At 44.8% G+C, this 21,654-nt stretch overlaps 1 protein-coding gene and 1 long non-coding RNA gene across 14 annotated transcripts in view; one reads left to right on the top strand and one right to left on the bottom strand.

Moving 5' to 3' along the window:
* Nucleotides 1-21,654, top strand: part of CAMK2D (calcium/calmodulin dependent protein kinase II delta) — an 806,647-nt gene that overhangs the window by 348,836 nt on the left and 436,157 nt on the right. The window lies entirely within an intron of this gene.
* On the bottom strand, nucleotides 17,685-21,627 carry LOC147728331 (uncharacterized). Its single transcript, XR_015309550.1, has 2 exons — nucleotides 19,729-21,627; nucleotides 17,685-18,831 (listed from the first exon to the last, which is right to left on the bottom strand). It is a non-coding gene; the product is annotated as an uncharacterized LOC147728331 (long non-coding RNA).

Raw genomic sequence — 21,654 nt, 5'->3', positions numbered from 1 at the left:
AATAAACCTGGAATACGGTTTTTGATTTTGGCTAATCCTATGCGAAAGATAACACATCCACCATACATATTCCTCATTGACATTTATGTCTGTTGAAGTGTACATTATTTCAGCCTTCCGTTTGTCCAACTCAACCTCTACACTTGGCTGACCACTAGAACCTAGGTGATGGTCAACTTTTATTAAACCCGCCATATTACCCACATTTCTGAAAATATTATTTGAATGTCGCTCTTTAGGAGAAGCCTCCATTAATGCTGTAAAAATGTTATCCATAGAGGCTGGCTGTTCCTGAATGCGGTCATCATGAATCAAGGGATATCGGAAGATTAGTACTTCACCCACCTTTTGTGACATGTCATGAATGACTTTCAAGAATAACTTTTACTTCATGATTCTCCAGCTGTCCTCCACCCAATAATTTGTATTTTGTGATAAAAACACAACATGAAGAGGCTTTCCCTAAGTGTGCGAAGACCTGGCTTTTTCTCTAGTGAGAATTCTCAGTTTATGGGTTACCCAGCACAGTTTGGATAGCAATCTGCTTTTATAAACCCCATTTCAATTTGTCCAATAATAGATATGCTTCAATTACTGTCATTCATCGATATATTTTAATTGTACTTTTACCATCCATTTTTCTCCTATTTACAGGCAGGGACCCGCTAAATACACCTCAGTCATGTCCTAAGCTGAAAAGAGCAGTCGAACCCAAACTGATGTGCCACGTCTCCTCTGAATGGGTACATACCTAAAACCAGACCTGTCTTGGCTTTATCAGCCCTCATGATGGGCAAGGTGCTTTAGATGAATGATGCATGGTAATCAAATCCTAGCAGTGAGAGTCTCGTAACAGTTGTTTGAATCACTCATTAATGGACCTCAGGTGCTTTTGGGAAGTTTGTGTCTAAGAGTTGATGCTGAACATGTCTTCATGAGGCAAAGATTGCTGAGTCTGTGTTTGAAGGCAACTGCTAGGTTGCAAATTCTTTGAGCAAGCAGAGTAATGAAGAGATCAAGCAGGTTGCACCTTTTATCGATCAAGCTAAAATGTACACTATTGTGTCACTGCATACCAAAGCATTCTGGGTATCAGCCATTGATTGTGTGCAAAACACAGCAGAACTAATCAGCAGATTACTACATTACACTGTATGGGAGTCGTATCTCGGGTTCAAAGTCCTCTCCTTAGGCGTTGTGCCCAGAAATGTGAATTTAATGCACATGAGAAAGTCTTGGGATGATTTCCCTTTGTAAGTGATGAAACATGTGTTGGCTGTCTGAAGCAAGACCAAAAGAATAAAGAAGAAAATAAGAATTGAAATAACTTGTGTATAATTTGTGCTTACATCGTGCACTTAACGAATTGTTGATACACCTATGACGTGTACTGAGGATTTTTTTCTGAATTTAATCTTGGCCTCATTACAAGCATTTGAAACTGGAGAACTGAGCTTACCACAGAAGGCCCATGATGGCAAAGTCCCTTACCCTCTCCCCACCTCCCCTCCTTTACATGTGCATTCTCATTATTACTATAGGCTATAACTAATGCATTTTTGGCACTTTAATGCATTAATTTGATTCGCTCACCTGCAGCCGTTGGTACAGTCTAGCTAATATATCAGTTTATGAAGAATATATGATCATCCTCTGGTAAATAACTATCTTCTCTTTGTGCATCATGGCTGGACGGCGGTCATTGCCTACCTGAGAATAATAAAAAGGAACTGGCTACGAAAAGATCCTTCACCCATAATCACCTTTTCACCTTAGACTTTGTGCGAGTGTTTTAAAATAAATATTCATAAAGTGACTTTTTTCACTTGTTTTAATATCTAAACCAGTATCAATGGTAAAAAAATAGATGGTTTGTGGATGTTAGTAAAGCCACTGGTAAAATATCGCATACAAAGACGCTAATCTCATTTGAAAGAAAGAAAGGAAGTTTGAGTAGGAGTTACTAGAGGCGAAGAAAACAAGAGAATGGCGTTCACCAAGAGGTGGCGGATAGTGCGAGCTGTGACCCAAGATTATCTCTGGTGCTGTTTGTGTCAGATCATTGCAAAGTTCCGTTATAAGTGGCTGCGTATCTCGGGTTTCTTGTTAACATAAATCTTGTTTTTCTGCTACAAAGAATATGTCCAAAAGGAAAGTAGATTAAAGATACCGTGTGGGGAAATATTTATAACAGATAAGATCGTGAAATGGGTGGGCCAGGGACTTCTAGGTCAACCCGAATGCCATATACCATTCCATTCTGCTTCCTCGATGTGTTTGAGTTAAGAATGGTTACATAGGCCAACACGTGCATATATTCCAAAAATACCTGGGCAAGCAAGAAGCCAAAGAGAGCAAAATGTCTAATTTGTTTCTCCTTGAATAGACATCCGGCTTGGGTGACCACTGAGTCCACACCATCCAAACAAGCCAGCTAACACTAACCCATCTGTATTCATGGGATCAGGCCATGTACTGGCTCTTCAAACCCCATTGCATGTCTGATCCAAAGAGCCTAGGGAAGTTTCTGTGCAAAGCAACAGGAGAACACGGTTTACTCTTATCCTGCCTGCTCCTACTTACTATTACTTGCGTTTGGCGATCCCCCACCACTGTGCCCTTAATCTTCCCTGGGCATTTTTTACAAAAACATTTGCTGCATGTAGAAGTGTTAGATTTGTGACGTTCTATACTTTTAGTTCTTTTCCTGATCGTCCATGGTAAGCCACATGCTTCCATGAGGCATCAATCGCAGTAGGTATTTGACATTTACACTGTCAATTTTCACTTCCTCATGAAGTTCATGCATTTCTAATTTGAACAACGTTGTCTACCCAAATTTGTTTCAAGGGAGCGTTTAAGCCATCCTGCTCCTTCCTTCCTCTAATGTTCTCAAGGACAGATTGCAGAATTTGGCACCATCAGTGCTCGCTTTCCTGCCTCACTGAGTATAAATACATTTAGCTATTAATTGCGGTCTGTTTCAGCTAAACACTAGCACATTCAAGATGTTGCATGTGGTGCTTGGCCTGCCTTACTGGTACAGATCCACTTCCGGAAATGTGTTGATTATTGCAAAAGGAAGTACTAGCAATTGAACACTCCCATTCTCAGCGTCACTTTTTTCATAATAATCTTAGTCGCATTTCACATTTACCATCTTTTCCGCCCAGAGGTTTATGGTAATGTAATGTATGTAAAACATGTACTTATGCATTCAGATAACCCCAGGGTGGATAAGTTCTAATGCCATCTACAATGTTCTCGTTATCCTAGTTTATATTTAGAATTTTTGTCATAAGTGTTTAAAAATAACATGTATCCTGAATACACAGTGGAATGTTTTGTTGCTTGTCAACAGTTCTTTGGCGGCTTCTTTTTTATATAAGGAAAACATTTGAATATTTAACCTAAGTGTCTTGTATTGATGCTGTTCTAACTACCCGACAGTAGTTATTTGTTTTTTTGTCCCGAAGAAAGTCATTAAATGAGTGTGCTGCTGTTGCTAGATTATCCATCTTCTACCCCATTTACTTCTGCTACCTTTTCTATGTTCATTAATTAACTTCCAATGTGATCTCCACTGTTAATTTGTCGAACCCTTGCTCACCGTGCCACGGAATTCAAGCCTTACCTTACTGAGGAGGCCAAGCAAGCCCAAAACTGGACTGGGGCTGCTTGCTTTTCCCATCATGAGGAGACTTGGCCTGGAAGTTCGGGTAGGGCTGTTCTAATTGAAACAGGACCAAGTCTCCTTTGCATGAGGCAAATAACCATCTGGGGTGGCATTGTGAGCACATAATGGAATAGAACAAGCCCCCAAGTAATTACCAGTGGCTGCGATTTAATTTAACCCCTTCGATGCTCATGACGAGCTCAGCTCGTCATGCAGTACACTGGTCGTGTGCTGATGACGAGCTGAGCTCGTCATGAATAATGGCATCCTGCATATCTCAGCACACAGCGGGAATTGCCTTAGCAGCGAAGGTTTTAAGCATGTCACCCACCATCTTTTCTGCTTTTCTATGTATCCAATGGCCCTTTAGTTCAAACAAAGATTTCAAGGGTGGTTTTCCAGAATACTATGTTCATAAATATTGTGTTACAATATTGTAACAAATATTTGCAACCAGATTATTTTAGGGTTGAGCATATATTGATATAATAGGTTAACTTATACTTAACTACATATACTTATGTTGATATTTGGTCGGCAATAGTTTTGCTATTATATTCATGTAGCACAAAATTTAAAACTTGATAGCCCAGTACCATAGGATTTTAAGGTAGAGGAGTTGATTGACCTGCTAAAGACACTTTTTCATATGTGTCCAACCTTTGACAAAGGAAAGTTACTCTGGTTCGCCGGCTGCCATAGCCAAAGGTTACTTACCACAAATTGGCAAGACCACATAAACCCAGTGGGTTTAGTGAGATCACGTAAATTTATCAAAACTTTGTGTTCTAATAGGTTTGTGTTCAGAGGTCGAGATCGTGCAGAACTTTTTTTAATAGGCAATTGACACTGTAGGAAATATGAACCTATTAAATTGGCTCCGCGTATTATTCATTCACTGTCTTATTAGTCCTAGGCAAAAAAAAACCTGTGAGCCCATATTCCTATGTATCACCAGGTTATGGTTCTTCAAAGGTAAGGTACTTTTGGTGCTGGCCACCTCCTTTTGGTCACAGTGGAGGCCAACCAGCCCCTGTGAGGGTCCCTGGTCCTGAATGTGGGAGGCCCCTAAATCCTTTGGCATCACTCTTCATGGCTCTTGCTTGAATCTTGCTACGAATTCAATTGATTAGTACCTTCATGTTAATCACATGTGATATTCTCTCTCAGGTTTATTAACTTTCTTTGCGTCTACCCTACTTTTATGTCATACAGATCAGGAGGGAAACCACCATAGCTAGTACCGCCTTGATATGGTACAGAATGATAAGTCACCAGAGGATGTGTGGAGTAAAACATTTACTGATAGCAGTAAAGCAAACACAGCTGCTTTACAGGGAATCTTTATGAATGAGCATGAGCGAAAAGATGTAACCTACTAACCATAAGAAGGCTGGCAACAAATCCAAAATTAAATGGGGTCTAACAGAAGTGTACAACAGAACCCAATGTATGCACATTAATCAAACCTGCTCACAGCGGAGAAGCACATGGGTTTAGTACAATTAATGAACACCTTCACAGTCAATGAGTCCCAGAAGAGGTAAACTCTTAAAGGCTTTGTGGTCCGAGAGAAGCAGGTTTTGGAGTCCCCGCTGAAGTTTATTTAAGGCTGAAAAATATGCTCATCTTAGAAATCCTCAACTCTCTGCCAAACAGACTGACAAGTAAACACCCACAAAGGGTCTTTATCAGGCAAGGCTTGTCGCCACTGTGCCATGCAGGGCTTATGAATGGCCTTTATTCTCTTACCTCTGTGGGAGACTTGACATTTCCCTTCTAAATGTTCCCTTCTCACAGCCCCCAAATGTCTTCTAAGGTGTAAGCGACTCAGGGTCTCCTGTTGAAGGCATGCTATGCTTCTCCATAGGCCTCCATTCTTAGCGTGCTTTTCCCTTTGGGAATCCTGAGATGCATGACTGACGTTACCGCTGTACGGCCCTAAGTTTGCCTGCTAACTCTTTCCAAACTTGACTGACTACAGATGCCTTATGCCTATGAAACATGAATCTAAACAAGGAAAGTCACACAATTCCAGTTGGTTCGTTTCAATGAACAAATAAAAGCAACTTTATGCCCATGTTAAACTACACATCTGGCAACCCAAAAGCTTTGAGGATTGCATCATACTTAAGGATGTAATCACATAGTGCCCACACCGCCATCGCTCGCTCCACTTGTACCCAATACATTCACAACCAAGAAGACTCATGAGACATAATTGTGGGAAAACGGTGGTGCAGGTTTATTTGCATACAAATAGCAGATAGGTGGGTCATCTTACAGGCGATCCAAGACGGCAGCCCCTCGCTGACCCGCCTGCCTAATTAGCCAATTTGCACGGTAAGTCGATGCTCTTGACGGTGCAATACTTTTAATAGTTATCTCGTTTACTCCCGCCCCCCCTGTCGGGGCGGAGCGATGAGGCACACCCCCGGTCGGTTTAGGCCCCCCGACCGCCCGAAGGACTAACGGGGCGCCGACGTTGTTTCCTGGAACCCCCTCGGCTCCAGGTTCTTGGCTCGGGCACCCCTACTGTGCCAGGCAGAGGTATTGCTGTCTCCTTCTGCCGCAGAGGTACCCTTACTGTCCATCTGCTTCCAGATCGCCCTGTGACTCCGCCTGCAACACAAAACAGACCATTAATTGTTCACACCAACCTGCTGCTCTGCCGCTGGGTCTGGGCCAGGGCGGGAACAGCGCAGAGTAGCCGAGACGAAACGCGGTGGAAAGAGGAAGTACTGAACCAGGCTGGCCTAGATAAAGGCCCTAAGACCGCCCACCACCTTAATGCTCGCCCTGCATTGGCCACCTCCTAAAGGGGGCGGCACCCTGACTGTCGTGCTGATGACGTTTTGTTCGCGAGGCATGTGTCACTAAGACGCTGTCTCGCGTTATCTCCCCTTCGCGTCGCGCGGCCAGCGGCATAGTGCCCACACCGCCATCGCTCGCTCCACTTGTACCCAATACATTCACAACCAAGAAGACTCATGAGACATAATTGTGGGAAAACGGTGGTGCAGGTTTATTTGCATACAAATAGCAGATAGGTGGGTCATCTTACAGGCGATCCAAGACGGCAGCCCCTCGCTGACCCGCCTGCCTAATTAGCCAATTTGCACGGTAAGTCGATGCTCTTGACGGTGCAATACTTTTAATAGTTATCTCGTTTACTCCCGCCCCCCCTGTCGGGGCGGAGCGATGAGGCACACCCCCGGTCGGTTTAGGCCCCCCGACCGCCCGAAGGACTAACGGGGCGCCGACGTTGTTTCCTGGAACCCCCTCGGCTCCAGGTTCTTGGCTCGGGCACCCCTACTGTGCCAGGCAGAGGTATTGCTGTCTCCTTCTGCCGCAGAGGTACCCTTACTGTCCATCTGCTTCCAGATCGCCCTGTACTCCGCCACAGCTCTGGATGAGGCCCCCGACGATGACAGAGCCCCCCACCACCTAGCACCTTATACTTATACCTAGCACCCTTATGTCAAACGCAGCCTGCTGCCGCTAATGCTTCCTGTAAGTCAAGGAGAAACACATCCATACCAGTCCCGGACAAGTGAAGCCCATCCTTTTCGTAGTAACCAACAGTCCTTTCCTGTATTAGTGCGTGCCTAATAAACCCCAGGCCCTCGTCTCCATGAATTTACATAGCCCTGTCCCCTTTCTCCTGCCTTGCTCCATAGCAAGGGGTGACCGAGCTCCCCTCCATGTCCTGCGTGGAACAATCTCTGACCATACCAATTCAGTGATCCCCAGCTCGTTTGTTATCGCCGTGAACTCCCGCAGCATGGCTTCCACCAAGGCTCGCCTCCCCCTGGTTACCAGGTCATTACCACCCAAGTGTATCACTAGAATGTTGGGAGGTCCCCCCCAGGCTGCCACGCCCTGCTCCAGCCTGCGCTTCAGCTGACCCCATCTCATTCCCGGGGAGCCCATCCATATTATCCGTGTCTTTGCAAAGGCCAACTCCCATTTCCTGTGTGACGCCCATTGTTCGAGACTGGAGACGTACGAATGCCCCACCCAATGGGGGTGATTACCTGTTTTAACATCTTTCGTGATTATGATGTGCTTTGATTGTTCAAGCAACTAAGGCCCATTTTAACTAAGCGGTGGTCAATACCCTTGTTATGTCCCACCCACCTAGACGGCATAACAGTTGTATAGTGATGTATAAAGCATCTTTGGGAAGAAGTAAAAATCGCGCGCCGTGGACGCATAAGCCAGCGCTGATAACTATTCAGGCTTGTGAGTGATACGACTGTGTCAAGCCACGCCAGAGTTAATAAAGCCTGGGCACGGGGGGGACAAACCCCTTTTTAATTGTCACGCTCTGGTCCCAGCGGATCGGTCTTAATGTGTATTAATTATAGGCTGCCAACACCAATGATTACCTATGTGGATTGAATGGAGCAGTCAAAACTCTTGCCCCCACTACCTGAGCCCCTTCGTAGCGTGCCATTGGAATTCATTACCAACCCCTTTAACAGGCGATGCCCTTTGTTACTCGGGCTCCCTAACCGGGCCCTGGCCACCCTAGGGGGCAACTCATTAGCTGATATTGCCTGCTGGTACCCAGTTTGCCCTCACCGAGCCCCGCGCAACAACCTCCCGTATATCGCGCAGTCTTCTACAATGTTCGTTGGCGCCGTCTTAAAAAGTGCATTAAAGCAGTCTCACTAAATGCTCATTCATGACCCTGGGGTAATTACCACCGACATATACTGTTGAGGCAACTGGGCCGTAGATGTAAGTATGTGGAATATTAAACGAGTTGTCGAAAATTTATGGACAGCATTTTGGGTTAACCTTAACTGAATGCGCCCGGAGGATCCCCACTACGTATTGGGACTGTGTGTGAAGTAAACAGGACCCATAACCTGCGGAATTGTTTTTGTCATAATACACTTCAATAGTTGTACCCATGCAGACTAATCTTAGGCTAACTCACTGTAATTTGGACTGCTTCCTTAATATTCGGTTGGATGTCTCTGGCCTGCAAGCTGCCCGCACCCTGATGATTTATGGCCTTTCCATTGTCATGACCATGGTGAGCCTATGCGGACGCCGCAGAAAGAAATGCGGCATAATGATGCTAGCTGAAGACAGCGGCACACATGACTAACCCCAGATGAAATACCGAGTGGCTGCATAAAGCACAACCAACCAACCCAGCGCAACCCTAAGCATTTATGATTGCACCAGTTTAAAAATTAAACTCAGAAATTCGCTTTCTCGTTCCGCTCGAAGTAGCCCGAGTTTAGCCACACCACTAAATTTCGCCTGGCATTTTAGGCACATGTCTACCAGGGATTATTTTGTTGGTATAACCTGTATTTTGAATCATTTGTAATTGGGGTAATTGGGAGAGGGTCATTATAGTGGACCCAAGATTCTCTGGTGTACGCAGTGCTTAGCCTGGTACTTGATAAAGCGGGTTTGATATGTGTTTGAGATCAGAAAGATCATACCCACCCGATGTGTGCTTGAGTACAGTCTGGGTAGCTGTTGGAAACAATGCCCTTGCTGGCGCTAACTTTGTCTACAGGGCACGCCAAGGCCGGACAATATGGCATTGGCTTCTTCAACACGAACACTCACTTGTTTAGCGTTAAACCTAATTCCGATGCAGGGGTATTTATACCAGTCCGCATACTGTCAAGTTGCATGTTGCTATGCGTGACATTTTCTAATTAGAATGTAATTATGGGTGACAGTTCAATAGCTATGCGTGGCGCTTTCCCCTATGTAAAGTCAAGCCAAAATATGGGCCTACTACACACCAACCTGTTGCAGGGTCTTGACACATACACGGAACTGCTCCGTCTAACTGAAGGGGTAGGGAACACTTCGCTTATAGCTTGACTAGTAGCCACCTGCTTGGGCCCACACATAACAAACCGAACAACGCACATCACCAAAAGCCCTTCACTCGACGCATCAAACCGATAGTACGAGCCTTAACCCTGGTACCGACTTTACTTGAAACAAACCGATACAAACGACATCATGTCAACTCAGAATTCACAAAACCCCAATTCTCAAAGCACAATACTGGACTATCTCGATATTGCCTCTAATTAGCAGGTCTTTATACCGGCCTTAAAGCACGGAACTATTGATATGACTCATAAACTTTTGGGGGAGTGCGATGGTTTCCCATTCCAAGAAGCTGGGTTACTATAATCCATAGTCATGCACAGCCTTTACCCGTGGCTGATCCGTGCGCTTCACACATACCTGCACTGTTTAAGTTGTGCTAAGGAAGGCCTTGGCGCCATCAGAGACGTCTACCACAACTGTCTAAAAGGCGCTCGTCTTTCCCTGGAGCCTTCAAGCGCCCTGCAGTGGGTGACCATAACACGCAGGTGCTACCGCGGCCCGTAAATAAACACCCATTTTCAGAGGGGTAAATTCAAGGTGCCTAAGCTCTGAGCAATCCTCGTCCATGCGAGACGACCGCGCTGCGCGACGCACAAAGACACTATTTGCTACGAGACACGACAAAGAGCCCGATTGGGTGGCGTGCCCGGGAGGGGAGTGAAAATCACCTCAATGTGCCACCTCAAAACAAGCAAACCAATAGCGCCGAACAGACCCGGAGGTTCATGCAGCTGCGGCGGAGACGCGCGCAGCCACCAAGACATACATCTATGTAATACGCATGGTGAACAGTCGCAGCAGCCCCCTTGACCGACTCGACGCAAAGGCTTCACCCCCCAGACCTTCAACAATCCATTCAACACAGCCGTAGCGGCACCACCCGGGAACAGACAGTTTCGCTAAAGGATAAGTACCAGCACTTCTATCGTTCAAGCATGAAAGCAGAACATATTTGTATGTTATATTACCGTTTGAACCCAACCCCACACCCCGAAAAGCATAGGATGTGATCAGCTCCTTCCCCACACGTCAACTCACGCAAGAATTGCAATTCGGATCACCTCACCAACCAAAAGCACAAAATGTGAACATTTTAATTTAAATGCGGAATGACTTCCGGTTCTCTGCTATTGACTTAGCTCGGCCTCACTCCAGTACATGCCACGTGGCTCCCTGGCTCTCCAAACTGGTGAGAAATGCACCCGGCAAACAAGGCGGAGGCAAAACCTACATGACCTGAAAGCAATCATTGGCGGCTGCAACAATGCCGCATTGATTAAGAGGCAGGGATTATACACATGTCCGATCATTGCAGTTACAATTACCTGGTCCGACCCCTCCCCCAATGTGAGTCCGCGCTAAAGCCCAAGCGCCGTACGCACAAACCAACTCCCCCCTGCCAAAGGGAGCCGTCCGTGGTCATACTTTTTATTACTCTCTACCTCCTTCAAGCTGACCATGCCCATGAATCATGCTCGTACCGCACTCACAACAGGTAAATCAAACCAAACCAATAAACGCTGATTGCATCCACAGGTACAGAGGAAAAGTTTAAAAGGAATAGGACAAAGGAACCGCAGCGTTTTGCATCTTACACCCGAGTCCCCGGCCTGAACCCGTCGCTCCCACCGGCAACAGACCTCGAGCGGCGGAATTCCCTCTGCACAGCGCCGCTGCCTCCCCAGACTATGTGCATCAAAACAAAGGGACATTGAACAAAGAACCCACGCCGGCAATGCCCCCCTAAACTGAACCATCACTAGCCAACCATGAGAGGAAACGACTCACATTGGCCAGCGACCGTTCCTTATCAATAGCCCAGCGTCCGTTCATAAAATACCTGTCCAGGATGAGAGATAAGCAGAAGATTACGATGAGAATACCTCGGGACTCTGATGGAAATTCCTGAAAACCCACTTACGTTATATAAAATTCATGAAACATCACATTTGTACCTATTTCGCTTGCCGAAACCATCAAGCCCCATAGACGTCCAAGGCGAGGCACCAGCAAAACACATTTCAAACCTATTTGGCTAGTGTTCTCGAACTATCCCAGAATAATATGCAATTTTACACGCCCCTAAATCGTAGTACTAGCGTGGGCCGCAGTTCCATATCCAAACTCATCTTCCTTCCCCTCGGCACGAGGCATTCCCTGGACATGTGGCGACGTGGCATCCTTACACAGGGGCCGCTCTTTGGTGCTGACTAGGCAAGGACCTTTGAAAACGTATAAAATGGCTGAAGGAGGACCTCATAGGTTTCTATCTTAGCGCCCCTTCATGACTAGTAAACTCCAAAACTGAAAGCTGCTCATTTATTTATTTTCTCAAACTAAGCCTTCCACGATTCCCCATCCAACTGTCCTCCACAGGAAATTGCAATCACAGCTCTTAATGATGCCAGAGTTTTTTGCACAGCTCATCCACATTACAGAATCAGGCTCGACTTATAAGAACATCTCCCTGCCTCCGCGTGAGCACTTCCGGTATTTCAGGTTCAAAGTGAACAATAGACAGACTCAGCAAGAATGAAGCCACAATGTAGCGATTATACCGCAAGGATATTGTACTGACAACGATGTAAACGGGCGTAAAGAACAGCGAAGATAAAAGCAGGAATCAGCCACAATTAAGAGATTATGATGTAATCTTGCCGAGTAAAATACAGAAAGTTAACGCATAATGGCGCGACTGAGAGCATGCTCCAAATATTTACCGGGGACCGTGCATAAGAGTCAATAATGTAGTACCCTTGCTGTAGATACTAATAGCAAAATTAATCAAGGATGAATACAGATAGAAGTGTCATTAAAACAGTGAATGTGCTGTGGCAGGCGCCACCTAGAAAGGATATGCACCCCCTCCTAGGGAAGAATTTATTCCATTGTACACCATCTGAACCACCAGTCATTAGGACATTTGAGCGAGAAATGTCCATAAATACAGTAACGATCTCAGTAGTCAAGACGTGCTCTATTCAGCCACATAAATTAATCAATATTTAATCAGTGTATCCCCCCCACTTAAAAACCCCACTAATGGCTGCCATGGAGAATACTTTCCTGTAACCCTTGTCATCGGCATTCCGCAAAAGAGAAACATACAGACGTTCCCATGGGAGAAGAGGTGCAAGGTCATTTAACCTAGGACCCTAAATATGGAACACATTACCCAATTGTTGCTTGCAGCTACCGAGATAGAAACATTACTTTTTAAACACGCATCCGCAATGCAATAGTCTCGCACCAACGCGAGTCCGAGCCGCCGACCTTGCAACTAACAATGGCCTCTATCCTTATTCTCATTTTCAAAACTAAAACAAAAGCTGTTAAGTTATACCCGTAACAACACACTGGGTAGGCGCACGCGCGTCATCGATTTCTGCTCATAAACTGCGATAGAAAACATCTGTGAATTATTTCCCTATTTGCGGAACCCTAGCTCCCCCGGTCCGGGGCAGGAGCTGCAACTACATTCGGGTGGGCCGTCCCGATAGTTAAAACCTAATTCACCCTATATAGCCAGTAGCAACTTCTCGAGATGAAGCAATAACAGTACGGGCAGAGTAATCAGCTGTTGAATGCTGATTAGTTAAATAACGAAGGCTAAAACGAAATTAATAGCGCTCCTTGGGACACAAAGCCCAATCTGTAAAACCCGCTGCTACAAAGACACCCCGAGTTTAATGTGGGCATTCTTTAAAATTGGGCACCCGTGATAAAACTCTCGCGGCGTCAGTGGTTAACTCACTGAGCTAGCTTTCTGCAGAAAACAACCTAATGAGGGAGGAATGCATAACAGCCAAACCACATTAAGTAATGTTTCGCTGAACAGGTACGAGCTTGTAAAATGTTAGCAACAAAAAATAACTGGGCTGAGAATACGAAAATTACAATCTGGCGGCAGCAGAGTCTGGGACGGTTTCTCCGGTTTCAGATCAGCCCAGCTATCGGCGCAGAGGAAACACGTCTGCCTCATTCTTTTTGGATGATGGTGACGGAACATTATACTTTAGTCTGAATTTAGCAATACGATTTCATCCCACTCTGGTCTGCATACCGTTGGAGGTGAATCACGAAACCTTGTGAGCCTGTGAAAGTCTCGGGGGAAATCCCAACCACCCCTCTTAGGCATCGCAAATACAGCAATGACCGGACTGCTCCTTCCCCACGAGGGTTAGAAGGGGGGTGGGGGCCTTAACAGTCTGCGAAGAGCTATCACTAGCCGCCATTTTGCTGATGTCTTCTTAGTCAGCCCTTCTTAACCCCTCGACCGTGGCCCGTGGACCACCACCCAAGCAATTTCTATGACTTGCACCTCGAAAATAACCCATCTAACATCTTCCTGCTCATACCGTTCATGAGCAGGGTGGAACATTGTTGTGCACTGGCTCGACGTTCACTTTGTAGTATTAAGTGCTTATTACAGCTGTTTAATAACGAGACCCTTATTTCAAGCGGCGATCAAAGTAAAATAAATTATCCCGCTTTCGGCGGAGATGAGAAGCCCAACGAACTAAGTGGCCGCATCCCGCACAATCCCCGCCCAAAGCAATCAGACTCTGCCCTAAAACAGCGGGACACTCATCCTGTACCGACGCTACTAGCAGAAACACACGTCGCTAAACAGAGGAAAACCTGTTCTCTAAACTCGGAGCTCCTCAAGCGCCAAACGCCGCCGCGCAAAGCATTGCCGGCACACTCTCCCTCGGCCCCATATAACATTCAACCACCGCTCTGCAACGGGGACACAAACGCAGGCCCCGATCACCGGCACTCACCCGACGCTCGACGAGGCAACCAACCACCGCTCTGCAACGGGGACACAGACGCAGGCCCCGATCACCGGCACTCACCGCACGCTCGATGAGGCAACAACCCGCCGTAATACCAGCGAGCAGGCAGGCACAGGACGGCTAAACAGAGGCCGGAACAGCGCCTGAAATAACAGCGCAGAGTAGCCGAGACGAAACGCGGTGGAAAGAGGAAGTACTGAACCAGGCTGGCCTAGATAAAGGCCCTAAGACCGCCCACCACCTTAATGCTCGCCCTGCATTGGCCACCTCCTAAAGGGGGCGGCACCCTGACTGTCGTGCTGATGACGTTTTGTTCGCGAGGCATGTGTCACTAAGACGCTGTCTCGCGTTATCTCCCCTTCGCGTCGCGCGGCCAGCGGCACATCTGGTAACCCTCAACCCACGGAGCCCCATCGTCTGGGTGCACCATGCAGGGTCTCGAAAGGCCATAAAAGGCTTTCCGAATCCGATGCAGGAATATGCTGTGTCCTTTCATGTTTCCGGGGACACGGCTTCATTCTCCTGACAACAAGCATGAGGTCATAAAATTACCTTGATACATTTGTGAGCCTCCCTTGTAGATGAGACAAGGAGCTGGAAGGATGACTTGAAAATGCACTCCTGTCTCACTTCCCCACCTGGCCAGCAGCTCCTGGTGTAACTGAACAAAAGTATTGTGGGCACAAAACAATACTTGTTTTTAATTGTAAATATATTTTTAACACAACTCTCAATAAGCGGTGGTAGGAAGCCACTGTGCTAAAACAAAACGCACCACTTATATTACTTTGTGAATAGTTAAGTACAGGAAAGGAGAAAATACTGGGCAACTAGAAATACAATAATTAAAAAAAAAAAAATAGCATGCATTGGAAAATGCGTGATCACTAAAGACAAAAGATAGCTTGGTAGGGCAGTGTGGTTCAGCAAAACGTAGGGATTTCCAATCCTGTTTTTTTCTATGTATTGCATAGCCCTATCAGCTTAAATGAATGCTAGTGAGCATCCTGTCTTCCAATACTGCATGCCATTGCATACTCCTGCGGTATAGTAGTTTGTACACTTCAAACACAAGTGTCCCCTTTATATAACACTACAACAGTGGTGAGGTTACGGACAAGCTGCTCACCTGTAAACAAAGTTCCCAGAGTATGGTCAACTGATGCCAGGGCAGAAACCGGCTAGATCACCAGGGAGAATACTAGTCACGTTCCTGGCAGAGGAAGGGATACCTGGTGTAAGTGATGCATCTATCGGAGAGGCAAAATATCTATCAGAAGGAGTATTTTAATAAGGTATGTTGGAAAAGGAATGTAACAGTGTAGATAGCAACAGACGTAAGCATGTTGAACTTGAACAATAAGAAGAGGTAAGGATGTCAGCAAATATCTGCAAATGAGAAAGAGATGAAGAGTTGCATGATTATTTTTTTAATTTTAATTACACATTTTATTGATTTTTAAATTGTTTCACCGTCACAAATGTACAAACTAAAAAGCAGCCTAAAAAATTTGTGTTTTGTGCCCAGCCCCCCCCCCCCCCCCCCCCCCACACACACATTCCGAAATCCCCTGTCAGAACTACAGCTCATGCGCCAAAGGCATTGCTTAGTTAACTCTAAACACAGCAAATCGTGGTGTCTTTTTAAGTGTTTTCCAATACAGATGTTGAATCATTAAACATCAGTGCACCTTGTGCTCCCATAATTGTTTGTATATTGTCCAATATTTGAGCTAAAACATTTTGGTGGGAGAAGGGACAGTAATGCTCAGTATTTTAAAGAAATTCCCAGCGATAGTTTTTCACATCCTGTTTCAGTTAATTGTCCTATGCCTTATTTTCTTATCCCTTATCTGCAAGATTTAAGAACAATACTGTGTGTTGTATGACGATGAATAGTTCCTCTGGACATGATTTGTATTTTCTAAAGGTCCATTTGTCTCCAGAGGAAATCAGACGGAGATCTAAACTATATTGTCTGTGCACCTCTGGTTTTGTGTTCACTGAAACTCCTTTATCTGGGAGGTGTGAATACCTCTCTAGCAGACCAATGCTGTTTAATGTTGCTTGGCTATCTAGAAGCTAGTAGGATTTGCGGTGTCAATTGCACAACCGTAATCCTTTTGCTACTGTCCTCTGTGCAAAGATCCTCCAGCTTTATTGAAGGATCTTGAAACACATGCAGATATCCTCATCTTATTTTCCGTGCACGTGCCTAACCAAACAAACATCTAATTGTTTCAGCCATACTTGGAGCATAGTCAAATTAACTACAGATTTGCGTTATTTCACCAGACTCCCGAGAGTTGGTGAGCAAGAGTTCTCACTGTTATGGTTCCTTACAGGAAGAGACTTTTCTGCTGATATTCAGCAGTTAGAAGTTTCCTCCATCAACAATCTGGAATGAAAGTTCAAGGCTAAGCTTGCCAAGTCCACTTTCCTGAAAGGAAGCCTTTGGTGCTGTGGGTTGGACCAGCCCCCAGAGCCAGCTCATTGGTGTTGCAAATGTTCGGGGCTGATCCTCTCAAATGACTGGATGTGGTGTGTACATACATTTCAGTGACACTGTACCCAGGAGATTATGGGAAGCTCTTGGACCCGCTGGTTCTCACTGTAGGTAAGAAGCTGCTATAGTTTCGGGTTAGGGCCCACAGCAACCTCAATATAAGATTTCTCCAGGGCTGACCGTGTTCATTGGTATTTCGAATGCTATTGGAATCAGGCGACCGTCATCCCAAGGGCATGAAGTGAAAAGGATGATATTGTATTGATCCTGCCTGGAAAACAGGTGATGATGAGCTCCAACAAAGTCAGAGGGGTCAAGAATAAAGCCGAGGTCATACACATTTACCCATTGCTCTGATGCTATTAACACTTATGAGTGTGCCTCTTATCTGACACCACTGTTCCCGTACTTTTGTACTTTGTTCAGTTATGCATTTTCCCCTGTTTATTGGTTTATGTATATGTTCGGGCATTGGGTTTTATGCTTTTACTGTCTTAGGTTTTCAGTTGACTAGTCTCACCAAGTCTGGTCAGTAATTATTTCTTAAACCTATTTATTGCTTCACAGCCCAGGGAAAATGTTTCTTGCCCTCATAGGCAAGGACGCTGATAAGAAGCACAAATATTTCATATTGGGGCCGTAATGTTTGCACCTTGTCTGCAAAATCCACAGAGAACTTTAGCACATGAGCTGGAAATGTGAGGCCACTGACCAGAAATATCACAGGGCCATGGTGTCCCAGAATACATCTTGAACCCAGCAACCTTGAGAGAAATATATATATGTATGTATGTATGTATGTATGTATGTATGTATGTATATATTTTTATAATTACAGTCCCTTACGTTTTTAGTTTTGCGTCTGTAAATAGATATAGGTGAGTTTAAAGGACAGTCCAACTACAACATGACATACAGTACATTTTAAGCACTTTAAATGCTTCTGTTTTGTTTAAACCAGGGCTGTCAATTAAACTTGCACTTACCAACCTGCTTAAAATGTTTCTCGGCATTACTAAACTAATGTTTTAACAATTAAAATCGCCAACATCCTAACTGCGCCAACATTTTTGCTCCGTTTTTAAACCTAATATAGCTTTTAAAACCAATTGAAATTGTACTTAAAAAGCATGGTGTGTTGAACTCTTTATGGTAACATTAGCCTAGGAAGAATTTTGTATATTGATCTGTAGGACTTATGCAGGCTGAGGCCTGGCCCTTTATTCTCTCGATAAGTGGCTGAGGGAAGGCTATTCTTTTCCTGATCTCTGCCAAATGGCACCGTGTAGTGGGTTGAGAGAGGCCATTGACTAGAGCAACGTCTGGAAACGAGCCACATATTACTTGTAGTCTAAGTCACAAGGGACTGTTTTTTATGCTGATATTCACACTAAACAGCCCTTTTCACAGTGATCCTAGCAGTCTTTTATGCATAAAAGTACCTTGCATATTGCCAAGACTTTGAGACTAATTCACAAAAGCAAGAGGGAGAGACATTCTCATGAGTGCAAGTTCGCTGCAGACTTGAAAGAAATGAGATGCACATTGCGGAGTGTTTCCCCCCTGATGTGTGTGCATTGCCAATGAGAAACAGCAGTGCTCTTTTACTTCTTTTACTTGGGAAATTCTTAGCTATGCTTCTCTCCACACTTATGAAGACTTATTGCACGGAATTGGGCTTAAAGGTCTTTCGTGGTTCATAGTAGCTGATCTACAAAGGACTGGCTGGGATTTTGCCCTAAGGTCTCTAAAATAACAGTTGGGTTCCTTTAAAGCTGCCTGGTATCCCTTCCAAGTGTCAAGGTGTCGGGAACCTGCCTTGCCATACTTAATGGGCCTTGCCATACTTAATGGGTTCTCAGTCTGCTGAAGCTACAAAGTTCCTGAAATAAAGTGTCTTCACCATGGACTACAGATTAGGGGTGTGGGTATCACCAGCCTTGGGTTCTGCATCTTTGAAGCAATGAAGTCTGAAAGTAAGTCTGTCCAGAATATGGTATACTGAAGAACCGGGTTTTAGAACCCAGCAGCGCCAGGGAAAACGCTCGAAGTCTTCGGATTCCCCTGCCTCGGCAAACAGAGACACGGGACACTTCTCAATGACGTCAAAGACCAAAGTTTATTGGCTGCAACCAGGAACGGAGATCTACGAAGCACTACACGGGTGGTTCGCTAGAGACTGCACAATTTCAATGAGCGGAGCATGGTCTTTTATGCCAAAAATCACATTCCAAAGTAACATTGGTTACACATAAACTGACCAATGACAATGTGACATTTCAAAAATAGCGCATGACGACAATCCCATTTTCCGTTGTCCAGCCCACCAGAAATGACCAAGCAAATTCCAACTTTCCTGTTCGATCAGGCCGGACAAACCCATCATAAAACCTTAACCCAAATCAATGATTATGTCGTAAAGGAAGGAGCAGAAACCGATTGGAAGCAAGATAGAAGGGTGGGTGCAGTGTACTGTAAATTCGGCAATGTCGTGCTCTTTGATCTTTATCTGACCAGCTGCTTAACAAGGAACTGGCTCAGCGAGGCCAGCCTCCGGCAAGGGAGTCAGTTCGGCCAGGTCATTCAGAAGTCAGCTAAGGTGTACGTGTCCCAAGGACTCGCTCGGCCGCAGTCATCGGCCTATGTGAGGGCAACCACACAAAATGGCTGCCGTTCACAAAATGGAGCCCGAGGGTTCAAACGAAATCCCTGAATACGTAGTGTTCTCATTGACACGAAAACACTCGTACACACCGCACTCGTGATTTGCGGTCCGCTGACACCAAAATAGTCTATTTCCAACTACCTTTATTGAACGGGTTCGGAACCACCGAACCTCAGACCCTCAAACTACGGAACTACAATACTGTCTAGGGCACAGGATGCCTGTGGCCAGAATAAATCACTATAAGACCTGTACCAATGCTGCTGTCCTGTATCCACCTTAGATGTGTGTTCCAAGTAAAAAAAAATTCTGGTGGCAAGCAGAGGTATAAGTTATGAGAAAACGTAAGTACATACATTTACCTCTGCAAAGCACTAGTGCAAACACCTTGTGGAGATTAGATAAGTATATGGAGACCCCATGCATAAGCCACAGTTGCTCGCTCTGCAAAATAAATGTGAGTGAAGTTGACTTTTCTGACGTTGGTAAAACATCTCCCGCTTACTTGATGAATTCCCCTTATGCCCACGTTTTCATTTTTTAAAACTTTTTATTGAACTTTGTTCATCACATGATAATTGCATAGATCTAATTTTTTTTCACATGTTCCATAAATTGCAAGTACGTACTTTACCAGCGCGCATGACAAATTCTTGATACAGTAAACTGTTCCAATTTCACTGCCCGACTCCTACATATCTTGCAGTACAGTAGAAGGCCCCCTCACTTAAGAGACAATCAGAACATTCCCCCCTTCCATTCACTAAACCCTACCCCATGCCCTGGCTATGTTGCACTTGTCCACTTCCGCCGCCAGCATCAGCCAGAGCTTTTGATATCTCAACCAATCTTCACCACCCATTACCGCTAACACCTGCCCCTTTGCACACAATGGAACGGAGACTGATACCACCTTGGACAATACTTCTACAATTCCCTTCCAGAAGTCTTGTATTATAGGGCATGCCCAGAGAGTGTGAAAATAGGTCCCTTCGTGACCACACCCCCTCAAACAATTAGACCCACACCCACCCATTTTCTTGAACACTGTCTTTCTTAGTTTTTTTTAATGGGCTGATAAAACCTTTCTTTTTAACCCCATTTTTAAAATTACTAATGGGGTTTATATCCTATGGTTTTAGGTTTTGTGTCTGCTATAGTTTGTTTTTCCTCTGCTTTCACTCCCAAACTTTTAATAGTGTTTGGTAACAATTTTGTTACAGTTTACTAGTTTCCCTTTTGTGAGACAATACTCAAGTTCTTTAAATCTTCATAAGCATGCATTGTACTTGTTTTACTGCTTTTTTCATCACCGCTTGAAAATTTAGTGTTTACCTTGGCCATCAAATCAAGCCTCTGGCTCGCTTCTGTTGGTGAATATCAGGAATTAGCTGTTTTTTAAGCTTGGGTAGAGAGTAATAATACTCTCATTTCTCTTTACACTTCTACCAATAAATTACTTGCAATTATTAATCCAACAATATGGGGCATGTAAGAAGGTTTATATGAAAGAAAATGAGTATATGTTCACAATTTAAAAAAAGATAAACAGACATTAAAAGACCAAGGCTTTGTGAACATGCCATCTACTCCTGTACATGCAGGCCAGACTCCTAAAGAATGAGGTACCTTTAGCGGTTGGGCATCAGCAAAATTTAGCTCCTAAAACCGCCATAACACCCATATATTCCTCTACCCAATTACGTAGCAGATAATAAAAGTCAGGCCTACTGACTTTGTAAAAGCTGTTCCCAATGCATTCAACAAAGAAAAACTGGGCATATAAATCTGGCTAGACTTGTACTGTACCCAAAACATCAGTTCCGCCCACTCCCAGGGCACACCTGAAGGTGAATTCTGGAAGCGCTTGAACCAAATATAAACTTCTCAGGGCGTCAATAATGTAACACCCGGGAAACTTTGGGTGCCACTTATGTCCTTTATGTGGAGGTACTTTTTGGGGATTTGTATTGTTCCTGGCTACCCACCGGCAGCAGCTGGTAACATATAAAGGCGGTGGGATGAGCGAAGTGCCCCACTGCATCCCAAAACACATTCACAATAAAGAAGAATACAAAACAAAAACACTTACATGCGTTACAAATACATTAAAAATAAAATAAATGCA

The sequence above is a fragment of the Lissotriton vulgaris genome, chromosome 3_1 (genome assembly GCF_964263255.1).
Source record: "Lissotriton vulgaris chromosome 3_1, aLisVul1.2, whole genome shotgun sequence".
In the NCBI taxonomy this organism is placed as follows: domain Eukaryota; kingdom Metazoa; phylum Chordata; class Amphibia; order Caudata; family Salamandridae; genus Lissotriton; species Lissotriton vulgaris.
The sequence above is the reverse complement of the archived record's forward strand: the minus strand, read 5'-3'. Positions and strand labels throughout refer to the sequence as shown.